We start from the raw sequence: 5742 nt of genomic DNA on the forward strand, positions 1-5742 counted from the left end.
TTCAAATTGGTCGCATTAATTAACTCGAATGGTTGATTTTATTTAGGGTGGGGGTATCTATGTAGTCTTTATTGGCTAGTTTTTCAGGCTTGGTGAACAAGGAATGGTCTCCATCATTAGTGGTGACATTAGGGGAGGGACGTCAATTGTTGTGCACCCTTCCTGCCACATCCACAAACGCTAAGAAAACTGCCACATAGGTTGTATGACAGGTGTTTGACTGGACCTACCACCTGTCATGGTTGGTGGGAGATTCAATGTGAGGTCGAAAGGTGAGTTTTACTTCGTGGTTTAGGGTTTTTCATTGAGGAAATTACCAAGTTTGTGTTATGTTGTTTAGGGCTTACGTGTGGGGAAAATTTTTCCTTGGTTGTTGTACACCCAGACCCCTTCTCTAGTCGACCTAGAAGTCAATCATTGCATTATTAGACATTGTTGTGATACCTGGTTCATGGGGGGTTTAGGGTTTAGTTTGTTGTGGTCATTGATTTCCATGGATTGTTGTCCCATGCTCGTGTTGCAACAGTGATTGGTATATTTATATACCTTCAACCCTATGCAAGATCTTAGTCGGTTTGGCGGTGGATATGGAGGTTTTGCGCTCCAATAGGTTTTCATGAGGGTAAGACTTGGTTCCACTGGTTTTTTCCATGAATTTCACTTGGGTTATTGAATTTTGTTTGATATCTAACCCCATCATCTATATGTGTTGCAAGTAAGCTCGAACTTTGTTGCAGGTAAGCTATGGCCAAGGGTTGGGGTCTTCAACATTGTTGTAGCGTCGTTTGTGCATGGAGATGGCTTCGTTTGTGGTTGTCATGTAGGATTTTTAATCCTACCAGCTAGAACTTTGCATTTGTCATCCATCTACTGGGAATTATAATCCATTTTGTGGTTTTATGAAAATGTGTTCTTTGTGGATGTAAATTGTTGTTTATGGGCAGTCAAAAATGAGGGTTTTTTTGCTGCAATGTTTTCTCGACTTGTGAAAAAACTCCCTACTCCAAGGGCTTCAAATAAATCTATTTAACACATAATTATCATAGGGTTTTTGCAAATTATATTAGGTTTTTGTAAATTATATTAGCTTTTTGTAAATTTGCTTACGTTTTTTATAAATTATCTTAGGGTTTTTGTAAATTGGTGTTTTTGGACATTCATAAGTTTTTTGTAAATTATCTCAGGGTTTTTGAAAATTTGTTTACGGTTTTTTAATTATCTCGGGATTTTGTAAATTTGCTTACAATTTTTGTAAATTAACTCAGGGATTTTGTAAATTGGTGTTTGTAGACAGTCACAAATAAGAGTTTATTTGTTGCAATGTTTGCTTGACTTATGAAAAGACTCCCTACTCCAAGGGCTTCAAAAAAATCTGTTTAGCACATACTTATCAAAGGGTTTATGTAAATTATCTCAGAGTTTTAGTAATTGGTGTATGTAGTATATTCAACTCTCATTCACTTATTTCTTAACTCTGGGATGAATGCATTGGATGGATATTGAGCCTAAACATCCATAATTTCAATCTACAAACAAGAAATCTTTACAATTCAAAATTGTTCTCCTCCTAAAATTTTCACCTCCATCATAAGCCAACTTGTAAAATGGAAGAAAACCATAGCCCAATATGAAAGGGTGGGTGAAAATATATTTGTCGATGAGGGCAGAAACTATTTTTATGCTATGATATGTTGCTCTATGTATTATTTATCATTAAGCATAACTTGGGTGGGATGAAAACGAAAAGTGTTGACCCATCAAAGAGAATTTAAACGAGGAGAAAGAACAGAATGGAAATCGACAGCTTAGGTTGATTGGGCGGGCATAAAGGTCATGGCTTAGTGGGTAAGTGGGAATGGGACCTTCTTGTTTGTTGGCTACTTCAAAGAAACATCTTCACAATTCAAATCTTCGGAGACTCTTTGAATGTCATAAAATGGGTTAATGGGAGTGCTTCATGTCAAAACCAGATTCTGAAGATTATTTTAGAAGAAATATTGTTTTTAAAGTCATCTTTTAATAGCTTTACCATCTACCATATTTACAGGGACAAAAACGAGGAAGCAGACCAGCTTTCTAAGGCTGGTTTACAGCAAGATTTGGGCAGCTGGTCAATAGTAGAACTCAGTCAGGGGCAGTCATCCACTTCTTTACAGCCCCCTTTTGCTCCTCCACAGTGACCGCGGCATGTCTTTCTTTTTGTTTGCAGTTTCATGGGCACAATGATATATCTGATACAGTTTCTTTTATATTGTAATTTTTTGAGCACTACAAAACAGGAAAACTCTATAACTTTTTGTACTTTTCAGCTGGTTTTAAGTGGTATTTACAGTCATGTAAGGGGTTGTTTTCCTTCTCAGAAGGAGACCCTAAAGTATACTTTGTTTTAATTGTACTAAGCCTCCTGAAGGGAGGAAGACTAGACAGTTTCTATTAGACTTCTTTTCAGCAGTTTTCTGGACATATTTTATCATCCACAATCAGTCAAAAAAGACTGAGTTTTTTGTTGTTACTTACAGAAGATCAAAACAGCAATCATATGAGCCATCAGGATTGCTCAAAGCATACAGAATGTAACTTTTTATTTTCTTAATAAAAAGTTTCGCTTTTTTCTTCGAAAAAAAAAAAAAAAAGTGGGAATGGGACCAAACACTGTTGCCATAGGAACTCATTATATGAAACATACTAGTGAGTTTTTTAAAGGTCATAGTAATGTATTAGCATTGTTGTCTTTCAAATAATAGTGTGTGTTGATTGCGTAAAACAGTTTGTAAATTTGTATGATTGTGTGATTCAAAAATTATTTTGAATCATTCAACACTGAAATTAAGTTTCATATGATGCTCCAAATGAACACATTTGTGTGGAAGCCTCTATGATGTCAATTTATCTTCAGAGGTCCACATATAAGCCAAATAAGGGGAGCTCTTCACATAGGACCATGATCCACTCATAAGCAACCCATCCATGTAAGAGCTAGGGCATTGGGCTAATCGGCCTCTAGCCATGTTAAAACCCACTCATGGTTATGGTTACTATTTACTATTATTGTTATGGTTATTGTTTATAATTATTGTTACAGTTATGGTTACCGGTTATTGTTATGGTCACTATTTTCTTATATTTATAGAGTTTTCAAATTACAAAAAGTGAGTTGTTCAAGATTTTAGTATCCCCTCCTTTTTCATTTATTTAACAATTCGCCGAAAAATGTGTTGTTGTAAATAATTTGGTATGTAAATGTAGAAAAAAAATTCCATTTGCATTCTCAGCTAGGATTTCTCTATTCTAATAGACTTTGAATATTTCTTCTAAAATGGCTTTTGATTACAATGTCGCAAATAGTATGGAATAAAATGACCTAGGATTTAATCCAAAATCCTCATGTAACAAGAAACAGAGGCAATCCATCCAAAATCCACATCATAATGTGGTTACAAGAAAACAAATATGACACCCCTATGTTCGATGTTCTTCATTGCTCGAACTTGTTGAGTTCACTGCTTGAGCTAAGTAGGTTGGCCTACCTAATAATCGTTGATTAGGATGTGTCTGATTTTTTCCATATGATTGAGTCCAATTTTCTCCTTGTAGCCATGGAGGAATTAAGTACCCATAGCCCTGCATTAAGTGGAGGTGTCTGATAATCATATATAGGATTGACACTTGCACTGATAGGAATATAGAAAGTGGGAAAAACCCCATTTTGATAGCGAGGGACTTGGATGTTTATGAGGTCTTGGAATAATGGTGTATTATCTGCAATATGGTCCAATGTGTTTGACATCATCCTGGTTTCATTAACTGTGTTTGCATTATTGTCAACCCTATTTGTCATCCCTTATTCTTTTTGAAGCAATTGTTGAGCCTTTCTTGATTCCTTTTCCTGCATTTCCAATTGTTTTTTATGGTCTCTTTCCTTACTTTCTCTCTTTCAAGCCTTTCCTTTGCTCGACATTGTGCTGCAACAACCCTTGCAGCCTTTTTTTCCTTGGCTAAATCCTTCCTTTCCTATTTTAATTCTTGAATTTTAAGTTTCTTTTGTTCAGACTCAACTAATAGTTTTATATAGTATTCTCAGGTGAGTAATTATAAACTTCATCCCAAACAAAGACTACCTAGAGTTCCTTTCCTTCTTTTCATTAACACTCACACTATCAATAGCGTTAGGAACTAAGCAAGTAACTTCTCCTTCCGAGACACTTTCCTTTCAATATCCAGGACAACCAATTAAACTATATTGTTATCTTCCTCTGATTCCTCATTATGTACAATATCTTCTTCTAGTGATCTATTGTCCACAAAAAATTAATAATTTCATTGTTCAGTTATGTTGGTTGTGAAGGTATGTTCATGCTTTATTCATTGGTTTTTGATACAATATGTTTGTTCGTATTCATCATGGCTTCTACTGGCCATGATGGTGGGGTTACTTGGCTTTGAAATATCATTTAGTCATTGCTGCTTCATAGTGCAATATCAATAATGTCATTTTCAACCACATTCTCATTGTTAGTTGCATGATCAATAGTCATTAAGAATATCACATGAAGAAGTCGCATGCGCTTCAGTTGGTACAACAAACTTTGTGTTACTATCGATTTTTTCATGATTATAGTGTGTTTCACTTACATGTTCATCATCATCACCATAGAAGCATCATTTAGAAAGGGAAATCATATTATCAGTTGCAACCGCATCTGCTTGTTCATCCACTTTTTTTTGCACTTCAACATTTGCTTGGGCATTCCCTTCTTCTTGACCATCCACATGAAATTCCTCACTGCAACCAGTATCATGCATAAGATCATCATAATTCAGTGGCCAGATTCCATTTCTCCTAAAGCCAGTTTTGATATCTAGTGGTGTGAGAGAACTTTTAAATGCTTTACATGCAATCTCAACTAGCTCAAACGTTTTCACCTCAACCCCTGAATATTCTCCATCCATGAAGCTCACTTTGACCTGAAATAGTTCTTGAAAGGCCCAAAAACACTCAAATAAAAGGGTTGCAATATGTGAGTGGTATGTGTTGACAGTGTTAACAGGTTGATGCCCAAATTGATAGCCTCACGAATTGTATGCACAACAATGTGGCTTCCAGGACCTTCTAAAACCAATATGTGTTTGTTTTTAAGTGATACACCACCTAGTATAGATGCAACAAAGTGACAAAGTCAATTCAAATAAAATTCTTTAGTTATCTATGCATGGGGATGTGCAGTCATGCATGCACCTAGTTCACAATTTTGTATATAGTTTTTCAGTTGAGTTTTACCCGTGAATAGATTAAATCATGGAATTGAAGCATCAATTACATTGACACAAAATAAAATAGTTATCAACTCCTTTCTCTTATGCAAAATATTTGTCACGTTTCAGCTCCCTCTCTTGGAAATTACTTGCATGCCACAATTTCTTCTTGGTTGTAAACCTATTTCATCATAGTTCCATATATGGTCTTGGAGCATAAGAATGTTTCTCGTGTGCACTAGAAATAGTGTCATAGAACTTAGACACAAATTAGGGCATAGATTTAAAGCTCTATCTCTATCACGGCCATTAGTTGTACACAATACAATGTCTGGATGCCTTTTTTAAACCCAAACCACCATGATTTGCGAAGAAACCCATCTTTGAACGAGTTTGGCCTCCCCTAACAAATTTGAGCAACTATGGATTTGAGTTGTATTAAATCTAGCCCTTGTCCCAATTGGGTCATCTCCTTACACCACTAAACCA

The 5742-nt window shown here is 35.7% G+C and overlaps 1 long non-coding RNA gene across 1 annotated transcript; it reads left to right on the forward strand.

Annotated features, from left to right (window-relative positions):
- Positions 1–412: 412 nt before the first annotated feature.
- LOC149247877 (uncharacterized) lies at positions 413–2546 on the forward strand. Its single transcript, XR_016265663.1, has 3 exons — positions 413–622; positions 738–820; positions 2048–2546. It is a non-coding gene; the product is annotated as an uncharacterized LOC149247877 (long non-coding RNA).
- The last annotated feature ends 3196 nt before the right edge of the window (positions 2547–5742 follow it).

The sequence above is a fragment of the Pinus tabuliformis genome, chromosome 7 (assembly GCF_031772625.1).
Source record: "Pinus tabuliformis cultivar Carrire ecotype Pingquan chromosome 7, CPIR1, whole genome shotgun sequence".
Classification (NCBI taxonomy): domain Eukaryota; kingdom Viridiplantae; phylum Streptophyta; class Pinopsida; order Pinales; family Pinaceae; genus Pinus; species Pinus tabuliformis.